Raw genomic sequence first — 12,261 nt, forward strand, 5'->3', positions numbered from 1 at the left:
TACCTTGAAACAGTTTAATCACAATAATCTTGCAAGTTATGCAAGGCTAATGTATCATAAGATACCGTTGCTAATCTAACCCTAAGCTACCTTAGATGATTAAACATGCACTGATTAAGTACTGTGTCCATTAATTACAATTTCAATCCGTTTAAATAATTAATTCATTAGTTACCTAACAATTGTAATGTAAGAATAACTTAGCATGATTTTACTTAATCAAGCATCTTACCGAGGCCTATAACAACATAAAAACAATTTTAATAATTTTAACAAACGAAATGCAATCAACCTAACACTAACTAAATTCAAGCTAAATTGATTAAATTAACCATTCCAAGAACATAAATATTCATAGATATGTTCAGCATGACAACAACAAAAATTAAAGAGACAGGGAACAATAATCAAACACTACACCAAAACAAGTTTTTAGCGGCGTTTTTTTATGTCTTTTAAATAAACAATAATCAAACGTTTGCGGCATTTTTTATTTCTAAAAGTATTTGCGGCGTTTTTGAAAGCGCCGCAAAAAATGTCGCTGTTGTCAATGCCGCAAACGTTTGCGGTGTTTTTTTAGAAATAAACACCGCTATAGATCATGACCTTTAGCGGCGCTTTTCCCACAAATGTCGCTATATATCAAGACCTTTAGCGGTGCTTTTTTCACAAACGCCGCTATAGATCAGGACTTTTAGCGGTGCTTTTACACAACGCCGCTATAGGTCAAGACCTTTAATGGCTCTTTTCCCACAAACGCCGTTATAGATCATGACTTTTAGCAGCACTTTTTGCTCAAACACCGCTATAAATCATGACTTTTAACGACGCTTCTCCCACAAACGCCGCTATAGACATGACTTTTAGCGGTGCTTTTTTCACAAACGCCGCTAAAAGTGCCATTCCGCTAAACATTTTTATTAAATAAATTTTTGTAATAACAAATGGAAAGGTCAAATTTTATTTTGAATGTATTACTTTTCATTAACAATAAAAGTAAAATAAATTATAGTAATAAATTTCAACATTCACCTATAATAAATAAATAAATTAACATAAACAATTAAATTTCCTAACAAAAAATAAATAAATAAATTTCATTATACGGGAAAAGAACATATGTTCCTTTCATTATTATATAACAAAAATTAGTACTACAAATACGGTTATTATACATACGCTTCCATTTTCTTGCAGCGTTGAATTGATTGAACTCTACGAGTATCTACTATTGACAGCTGACAAAATTTTGGCTACATATTTAATTTTTCAATGTCCTCCTTATTTCCAGTCTAATAATAAAAACAACAGCACCTTAATTTTCCGTAGGAAAAATACCTCCATGGCTTCTTGCAAATCCTCAGTAGCATCTGCCCTCTTTGAGTAACTACATGACAAATTTAGTATAAAAATTATGAAAAAGCAACATTCTACTCATCAAGCTCCGGTCATATTAGAGGAAACCATCAAAAAAACAATTTGAATAATTTGCAATAAAGTACCGCTTAGAAGCTCTTTTTTTTTCAAATCTGGAGGCTGCCCATCAAAATCATAGCTGAAAGAAAATACCACAAGCATTAGCAAATAAAAGGCCTTTGGGATGTGGTACCATATAGGCAGCATAAGGCAGAAAATGTCTATGTTAGGAAAAATACTACAACTATGAAGGTCATCGAACAAAATACAGATTGTTAGAACTGTTTAAATTGTTGTACGAATGACTAAATTTTGCTATTTTCTCCTTGAGTTGGCTCATCAATAATGAAAACAAGACTCTCTATCAGTAAGGGAAGAAACACCGAAATCGGGTCAATAGGTTAGGATTCTAATTTCCTCTGACACACGTAAGCAGTCAACTATGCATCAGTTTTTTCACAAATTCAAAACCAGAAAGATTTTCTGCCTTCCTCTGGCCATAGTCGTTGCCTCTTTTGCTCATCTACAATGGTCAATATTTTCTAAAATATAACATCTTAAAAAAAATAAGAACAGAGCAAAGAATTTTCTTTTCACAAAAAATATAACTAGTTGTTAGCTTGGCTACACTAGATGAAGTTCAAATCACTAAAAATAAAACCACTCCTAATAGCTCACAATAGCAATCTTATAAAGATAAAATGAAGACAGAAAACAAATACATCACTCAAAATATAACCCAAAGTTAAAATCCTGAAATAGATGATCCCAAGATTGATACATTTTTCTAGAGGAATAGATGAGGTATTAATAAGGTTAAAACAACCTAAAAATACAAGAGATTATATGAGATAACTCATAAAATCGATGCCCTTAAACCACATATCACAAGAAAAGCATAAATTTCACAAAACATGGAGAAAGTTGCAAACAACGAACAAAGAGAACCCATTTTATTTAATAGCTACACAAATATAAATAAAAGGAAATACATTGCATCTGAGCTGAAGAGGAATCCAAAAGAAGAAGCAGGGAGAATAAAAGAAGTGAAAAGAGAAGCCTTTTCTCCATCTCCATGGTGAAGGCAACAAATGGTAAAATGAGAGACCATGAAAAAAAAAAGAAATGGTGGCAAAAAGAAAGCAACAGCAGCTAAAAAAAGAGAGAGCTCTTTGTGACTGTATATATATTAAAATACAAAACCCAGAAAAGAAAAAATAATAAAAAATGAAAATCTGGTTTTGATGCTCTTTAGAAATAGTAAATTTCAAAATTCAGAAGTACCCATATTATGCAATTATACTTTAAAGTCAGCTTGATTAAGGTTAAAAGATCCATTGCACCATTAGTTTTATAATATACAGCTTGTCATCATCAACTAATCTTCCTTTGTTTTTTACTAAAAAGAATCATTTGTAATTTTTGTATTTCATAAGAATTGCTCTAACCAGTCAAAGAAATCCCTGCATATCAACTCATTAACATGATTCTAATTATTTTTGTACTGGGGAGGGCCATTTTCTGATTTATATAATAGAGTTTTTAGATTTTATAAATAGGGTTAAAATGAATATGAAGTAAATTGTGAAACTTTAAAAACCGAGGGGTCATAACGAAAACTATATGGGGGATTTTAAATTCACTTAACAACATTAAGAAAAATAAGTCTGGTTGAAAGTAATGGAGCCAGGAGAGAAGAGAAAAACCTGTTCAGCAATGCTAGCTACCTCAGCATAAGCATCTTGGATGTTCTCAGCAAGCCTATGAAAAAATATATTAGATATGCCTCCAGCAACAACAATGAATGGACCAGTAGCTAGTGTTATGAGAATAATCTCCCAACAGTTGACAAACCAATAATATGATCAAATTATAACCCTTTACATATGATCAAATTATAAATCAATATAAAGGAAAATAATGCTTTGGCCCCCTCAAAAAGTGGAAAAAAGTATACTTAATCCTTTCAAAAATTATAAAATCATAGACTAATTCTGCTGATATAATCTTATACAATTCAAACTGTAACTAAAATTCCCAAAGGCCTTGTGGCAAATGCCAATGCAAGCAGGCCAACCAGATAACTAAAGGATCAAAAATGAAATTCAATGATTCAATTTTAAGTAAAAGGATTAAGGAAAATTTCAATGATTCAATAAATTAAATTGAACTCCATTTGTATAAACTACATCAGCTGCTATTCAATCAATCCTCTACCATTGTCGCCTTTTTTTTTTCCTTTTAAAAGTTGTCTTTCTTTTTTCGCTTCAATGAAACAAAAAAATCATTATTAATAAAATTAACGAAAATTGATAAGCCCATCGAAAAATCCTATCTAACTCAACTCAATTTCCCCTAAAGTTGATTCCTAAGGATTTCTTATTATGCACCCAAATCCTCTCAAAGATTATAAAAGAAACACCAAAAATCAAACTCTTTCCTCCCCAACGATAATTAGGTGTGAGGGGGGAAGATGATGTGTTCCTTTCAACAACACCAAAAATCTTTTTATTGGATGGAAAAGCATGAAAAAAAGAAAAGAAAACCACACTCACCTCTCTTGAATTGTTGATTCTGGCACAAAAAAGAAGAAATGATGAAAATAAATTTCCTTCCCCTTTCTCTACTCTTTGATCAGCATTAGAAAAGAAGAGATTACAAAATTTCAGTCTACATTAAACCCAATCGCTGCAAAAAAAGAGTTAAAAAAATGGTGCATCGAAGCTGTCAGTCATTTAGAAAAAAAAATGAAAACCCAAAACAAGAATGATAAAGTAGATTAAGGTAAAACAAAAGGGCAAGTCAAATTTACTACAATTAAAACCATTTAATCCAAAGGGCATCGGGAATTTGCCTTTCTATTTTTGCCAAACAAAAAACTAAAAATTTTGTAGCTGAATTACATGCCAAAAATACTCACCTTCACAAGCCATAAGGGCAACTTAGCTGCTTGTGTTTTTCGGACTCTTCTTCTTCCTTGATGCAAAGTTGCTCGGTCCGATTTCTATTTGGAGGATTTCAGCTGAAGAAAAATAAACTTTTATTTGGGGGATTTAGAGCGCACGACGGAGATGAGAAGAGGGAGTAATGAGCGGGTAACCAAAAATCATTTTTTAGGAGTGAGCGGGATTTTGATTACTTTTTATTTTCTTCCACATTTGCGGTGTTTTAAGAAAAAACGCCACAACTAAAATTTAATCCCTAAATTGAAATAACATCGTATCAAAAAATTGCAATACATATTTGCGGCGTTTTTATCAAAACGCTGGTAATGTCTACCTTTTGCGGCGTTTTTCCTGAAAACGCCACTAAGAAATTTAAATTTTTCTATTGAAACGGCGACGTTTTGGGAAATTTTAATACATAGTAATGGCATGTTTTGCTAAAAACGTCGCTAAAGCTCGTATATTTTTTATATTCAATTATTGTATCTTTCATATAAATTTTACATAAAGAATTATTAAAATTTTAAGTAATATTTAAAAGAATTAGATAATATTATAAATTTTAGTTTTTAATTTCATTCTTATTTTTGTATTTTTTTCTTATAATTTGGTCCTATCCAAATTAAATAATTACCTATATATTCATATCAAATATATCAAATGGTTTAGATTAAATATTTTTAAATATAAAAGCATTAATTAATTGTATAAAATTGTATCATTTAACAAATCTCAAATAAACCTTAAACGCTAAATTAACTATTCAATATACATAAAGTCTATCTATTATATCTCTCTTAAATAATATAAACTATACTCATAATTTCAATATATTAAATTTATTATTATCTCTTTTACAATTATATAAGAATATATTTAATATATAAATTAAAAAAACTAATTAATCTAAATCCTAGACCTTAACCTGACCCTTGAAACCCTAAATCCCTAACTCTTAACCCCAGACCCCTAGCCCTTAACTCCTAACCCCTAAACTTTAAATCCCAACCCTTAAACCATAATCCTTAAATCCATATATAATCCCCAAACCTTAAAATAGTAACTCCTAAACTGGCCTTATATCTTAAATTAACCATATACCGTAAACCATATAAACCATAAACTATAATGATAATTAATTAAATATTTTAAAATTAATACTATCTTATCTTTTTCAATTATATATGAAATTATTTAATATATAAATTAAAAACATATATAAAATATAAATTAAAAAATAATTAATCTAAACCCTAAACCCTAACCCGACCTATGAATCCTTAAACCCTAAATCCCTAACTATTAACCCCTAAACCCCTAACCCCTAAACCTTAAATCCCAACCCTTAAACTATAATCCCTAATCCTTAATCCCTAAATCCATACTCCTTAAATTTTAAAATAGTAACTCCTAAATCGGCCTTAAATCTTAAATAAATTATATACATTAAACCAAAAATCCTAAACTATAGTGATAATTAATTCAATATTTTAAAATTAATACTACCTCTTTTACGATTATATAACAAATTTTTTAATATATAAATTAAAAAATAATCAGTAATCATGTACCCAAAAAACTTTAAAATTATTTTAAATAATAGTATTTTAATTTTTCCATGTGTTTTATTTTAAATTATTTCTACGTGTTATTTTTTTTTCTGAAGATTTTAAATATTAAATTAGAAATAAATTGAATTTTATTTAATTAATATAAATAAACCAATTAAGATAAAATGTTTTTAGCGGCGTTTTTGAAAAAGCGCTGCCAAAACCCCGAGCATTAGCGGCGCTTTCTCAAAAACGCCATTAAAACCGCGAACATTAGCGGCTCTTTCTCATAAACGCCGCTAAAACCCCGAGCATTAGAGGCGGTTTCTCAAAAACGCCGCTAAAACCCGAGCATCAGCGGCACTTTTTCAAAAACGCCGCTAATGCTCAGGGCTTTAGCGGCCTTTTTTAAAAAGCGTCGCTAAAGCCCTGAAAGGTAAGAAAACGATGCCATTGGGATTTGGTTTTTTACGGCGATTTTCGAAAAACGCAGCTAATGTTCATTTTTAGCGGGGTTTTTCAAAAAATTCGCTAATACTCGATCTTTAGTGGCGATTTCCATAAAGCGCCGCTAATGCTCGATTTTCTGTGGCTTGACTAGTTGCTCCGTTCTTCCTTCTCTGTTGTCCTTGTCGACCAAGGCTACTATGAACACTTAATTGCTACTCCAAATAGCTGATGAATGCCCCTTTCCCAAGAGGAGAAATCGGCAAGAGAGTAAGGAAATTTTGGAATGGAAAAGAAGAGAAAAAGTGGAGAGAAGAGAGGAAATATGTGAATGCTTGAGGTTTGTTTTCCAAATGACCAGCCTAAGGGGGTTTTTATAGCTGAGGAGGCCTGCTAAAAATAGCTAAAATTATCAGCGAAAGAGCCATCCCTTGGCCGACTACAAATGTGGCAAGGTTGATAGTTTCAACTTTGCTAATTTAGGCTTGGAGCAAATCTATAAAACCACCAATTATGGAGGGGTTTGAATGCAACTTGAACAAGCCTTCAAGGGCCTCTTGGCAAGCTTAAATAATCAGCTAATAAGCTGATTTGGGTCAGCACTTGGGACGGTTTTAGGCTGTCCATTTCTTGGTCGGTTCGGCTCACTCGGTTCAATTCAACTGGATCACTTTTTCATAATTAATTAATAATAATTTATTAACCAAAATTAAATTGGATATAAATTAAAATTAATTATATTATGAATTAATACATATAATTTTGGACCGTCTTAGGCTGAAATTTAGTTTGCCTCGATACTTCAAATTGCTTCTTGGTTTTGTACTTCTAGTAGTGTATGCCGAGCCTTTTTTCGCCATTTGTGCAAATTTGTTGAAAATAACCAAAATTCATCAAAATGAATTATGAAATTAACTAAAATTCAACATGTTAATATTTTAAGTGCACTTTATTATTTTGTAAAACTTAATTATTTTTTCGACAAGAATTTTATCGAAAATGTATGATTTTAAGTTAAAAAGGGTATGTAAAAATGTGTAAATTTTTGTGTTTGCAGTAGTCCACCCCGTAAAAAACGAACAACCACTTTCTCTTAAAATTTTCAGAAAGAATAAAAAACAGTTGCTAAACCTCTATTTTATTAAGTTGGGAACATTAACACCCTAAGAAATTATCTTCCTTTTATCCTCTTTGATATCAGATATTAAAAAGAAAAACCAAAATTATTCCTTGTTAATAGAGAAGACAAATAGAAAGTTAGAAAAATGAATTATATTCTTTCTAAAAGAATATAGGATTATTCCCTAATTAATAGAGAAGACAAATAAAAAGTTAGGAAAATAAATTATATTCTTTCCAAAAGAATATTAATTTACATGTCTTTTATATTTTGACCAAAATTAGTTAATATAACTGTTTATATTAATAAATTTGATAAAATATATACAATTAATATTCTGTACGAATCAAATTCATATATTAATTATATTCTTGCAAAAAGAATATTAATTTCCATGTCTATTATATTTTGATCAAAATTAATTAATATAATTGTTTAGATTAATAAATTCGGTAAAGTATGAATCAAATTCATATATTAATTGTATTATTTTCAAAAGAATATTAATTTTCATGTCTTGTATATTTTGATCGAAATTAATTAATATAACTATTTATATTAATAAATTTAGTAAAATATATACAATTAATATTTTGTATGGATCAAATTCATATATTAATTAAATTCTTTCCAAAATAATATTAATTTCCATGTCTTTTATATTTTGACCAAAATTAATTAATATAATTGTTTATATTAATAAATTCGGTAAAATATTTACAATTCATATTTTGTATGAATCAAATTCATATAATAATTATATTATTTCCAAAAGAATATTAATTTCCATGCCTTTTATATTTTGACCGAAATTAATTAATATAATTGTTGATATTAATAAATTCGGTAAAATATATACAATTAATATTTAATATGAATCAAATTCATATATTAATTCTATTTATGTTCTTTATTTGTGTACAACAAGTTTGTACATATAATGTATTTCATATTTAACTATCAAATTAAATTAATTCAACAATTAATTTAGTTCATGTGTCAACTAAATACAGTACCAAATGTATTTGGATTCTGTTCATTTCAACTATAGGATGTGACCCTATGGCTCTTGTAACGTTGATAGTAATACTAGAGCGTTTCTAACATTACAAGCAATGAGTGACATCTAATAATACGTCATTGCCACCCAAGTTAGAATAAGTCGTGATTCGACATAACCTTTTAAAAAGTGATAATCTTTTCATGTATTATATCCTTTTATCTTTAATATCTAGATCTGACACAAGTCATGGAATAGTCACACTTGTATAGTTCAATCTCATATTTCTTAATTTTCTGAGCAGATTACAATAAACAAATAAGTCTGATATCTCATATCAACTTATTCGAGTATGATCATGCATTTCTAGTCCCACTGCTTCAAGAGGCCTAAGATATTGCTCCCATTATGTAGGAGGGATAAATCCTATCTTGATCAAACAACTAATTAAGCGAAACTAACAAAATTAAAGAGGTAATAGCACATCAAATTTTCACTAATATTGTTGATCCCTGGCAACGGCGCCAAAAATTTGTTGCGTGTGAATGTGTAATGCGAATGTGCAAGTATACACATCAAATCAAGTAATAAAGTGATGAGTGAGTATCGTCTCTACAGGGATCTGAATTCATTAAAAAAGATGGTTAGGCTATTACTATAAAATTAACTAATTAACTGTCCAAAAGAAACAAATAACAAATTGATAAAGAGAATTAATGAAAGGATTAATAAAATGAATTATGAATGAAAAAATGCTAGGACAATTAAAATTCTGTGGCAATTCTGAAAGAATAATTGGGGAGGATTTGTATTGTTGAATGAAAAAGGTTGGAATTAATCAGGTTTTATTTCTAAATCCTAATAACGCCATGGCAAAATCTTGACCATTCTACTACTCAAGGATTCACTACTGCAGTTTGCTTCTTTCGAGAGCCAAACTTTAAGTTATCATTCTTAATTTTTGTATGTCTATATAACTCAAGAATGATATCTAGACTATTCTTCCTTTCCCTGTACAGATTGCAACTTCTATGTCTAGAGTGTTGTAATATTCTTTCGAATACTCGCCTGTATCAATCGATAATAATCCAATTTATTTAATAATTTTAGAATTAAATCAGATCTAACAACATACCATACAATCATCTATTTTTAGAGCTTGTATGCATATATTTAAAATAATCACAAATAGAATGAAACAGTAATCTACTCAAAATCAGACCATGGGCATTAAAGGTAGTAAAAATGCACCCAAATAATTCCAACCCAATGAGATTTAGCTCATGGATTGGACATTCAAATTCAAAATAAAACCATTCAACATCATCATTGAAGTTTACAAATCACAAATTTCAAATCAAAAAATAAAGGTAGAATTGTAGGAAGCTCTTGCTACTCTAGCTGTCAGTTTAATATTGAGATTTGATGCAAAGCACAAGGCAAATTTTTCTTCCCTTTCCTTTCTTCTGTGATTTTTGCTCTGTAAGTTGTTACCCTCTCCTTTCTTTTCTCTAAAATTTTCCACGAGAATTTGATATAGAGAAAAATTGCTCTCTAATTCCTCTCTCCCCAAGATCCTCGTCTCCTCTTTTCTTTTATCTTTCCTTCTTTATAGGATAGGTCCCTCCCTCTCAGCACACACCTTTTGCTTCCTCTTTTTCAAGGTGGTTTATTTGGTACAAGTACAACTGACTGAGAGTGACATGGACTGAGTGTTGCATTATCTTCCTGGAATTGCCATTGCATTCTTTTTGGAAATCTATCCAATATTTTGCCATGGAAATATTTCACTTTCTTCATTTTCTTTCTCCTTTCAATCTTCTCTTCTTCATCCTGCAGCTGCTGCAAACAAATAACCGACACCTTTCTTCCCTAGTAACAAATAATGACATCTATAGAACAATCCAAGCTTTGTAATGCAATAGTCTAAAAAATACTAAAAATACAAACATATTTACTTAATTAAAAACAATTAGTTCAATCTAGAGGCCTAAAATATTTTATATACTTACTCGGGTTATTATGTTTTGTAGATTTTGGATGTTTAGAATATGTCAATCATATCAATGGGAGCTCACACCTACCATCATTAGACTCAAGTATTATTTTCTAGTTCTTTTACATGGTAAACATATTCACTTTCAAGCATATACCATGTTACACATATAATCACCTAACATGCAAGCATATATCACAATACTCATATAATCACATAATAATTAAGCATATGTCACAATACTCAAAAACACCTTTGTAGATAAATTGCATAATGGTCACATGTCATATAAACACATATCACAATACATACATATTCATAAGTTAAGAAAACTTGCATAGCAACCACATACTCATTTAGGCATATATCACATTACAAATATATACATTTTAAGATAATTTGGCACTTAAGCTATGACACATAAAAGTGAGCTCTATCGTCACTCATCTAATACGCGGATCTCCAAGACACCAAACATAGACTCATAGAGTCAAACATGTCCCAAAAATGAAGCATAAAGCTAACACTCTCCTTATTTCCCCTCACATGTCCTGTTGAATGGAGTTTAGCTCACATTCCCTTATCCTTCCAACATGTCCCAAGGCCTCAACACCCAAAATCACTGTACATATAGGTGAGTACTAACAATCCTATGGCATGCCAACTATATCCAACGATTTCAATAATCACAAGGCCAACACATCTGAAATCAAACACACATCACTCAACGATTACTCGTGCACAATCACTGCATATTTGCATCGTTAGCAAAACACTGTCACTAACATTTAACATATACATAACATGTACACATTTTCACTTTCACAACAATTATCATAACCACATATCACGTGTTATAACATCTCATCTCAATTCACATATTCACAAAAACATAAGAACTTTTATTCACAAGATAACATAGGTATGAGAAAGCTTACACTCAAAATTTAGAGTAGGGTTTTAGGCTACTACCAAATTCCCAAATAATGCATTGAATCATATCCACAAGCAATTATTCCAAACACTCACCGATTACGCTTTCGCTAAAAAGCCAAAAGCTCAAACTAGCTTTTCCTTGCCTTTATCTCTACTCGTAGAAGGTTCTATTGAATTCAAAACTTCAACACAACAAATTCACACAACAATACATCCAAAAATCAGTCAAGGACTCATTACAAGCAAACAAAACATAAGCCTAAACTAAGCTCTCATGTAACCTAAACTTATAACATAGCAAACTTTAAATTTGAATATCTCGATCTATACTTAATCTTTTCACCTAAAACCAATTCTTTTCGTTTTAAAATTCACCTACGGCTACTTCTCAACATTTAAACTACACAAAACTACTCAATTTAATATACTGACTTTTTTAAAATGTTTTATGGCTATTTTCTGAAAATTCATTAAAACTAAAAAAATCTTTAAAGAAGCTTCAAAGTAAGTTTAGATACCTACAAATCATGTTACAACAAGTTGAAAAACATTTTGAAATCACATTTTTATGCAAAATCCCGAAATCTACCATTAACGACCCAATCTTTGGCTTTTATTTAAAACATGTGTTTCAATGGCTACAAATTTAGTTTAAGGGACTAGATATCATTTAAAACTCATAAAAAGTCGAATGGTTACCTTTGCTGGAAGAAAAATGAGCTTTAATGCAAATCTAAAAAAACCTACATTTGGAGAAGATGATGTAGATGATTAAGTTTTTGGGTGATTTTTTTATAGAGGTTTATAACTTAAGAGATGATAGAAATCGAAAGGAATTAGTACTAGAGTTC

General features: G+C 30.1%; 1 long non-coding RNA gene across 1 annotated transcript; it reads right to left on the reverse strand.

Annotated features, from left to right (window-relative positions):
• Positions 1–1,103: 1,103 nt before the first annotated feature.
• On the reverse strand, positions 1,104–4,551 carry LOC107950693 (uncharacterized). The gene is made up of 5 exons (XR_001698146.2): positions 4,337–4,551; positions 3,972–4,104; positions 3,123–3,177; positions 1,503–1,555; positions 1,104–1,387 (listed from the first exon to the last, which is right to left on the reverse strand). It is a non-coding gene; the product is annotated as an uncharacterized lncRNA (long non-coding RNA).
• Positions 4,552–12,261: the final 7,710 nt, after the last annotated feature.

The sequence above is a fragment of the Gossypium hirsutum genome, chromosome D03 (genome assembly GCF_007990345.1).
Source record: "Gossypium hirsutum isolate 1008001.06 chromosome D03, Gossypium_hirsutum_v2.1, whole genome shotgun sequence".
NCBI lineage: Eukaryota > Viridiplantae > Streptophyta > Magnoliopsida > Malvales > Malvaceae > Gossypium > Gossypium hirsutum.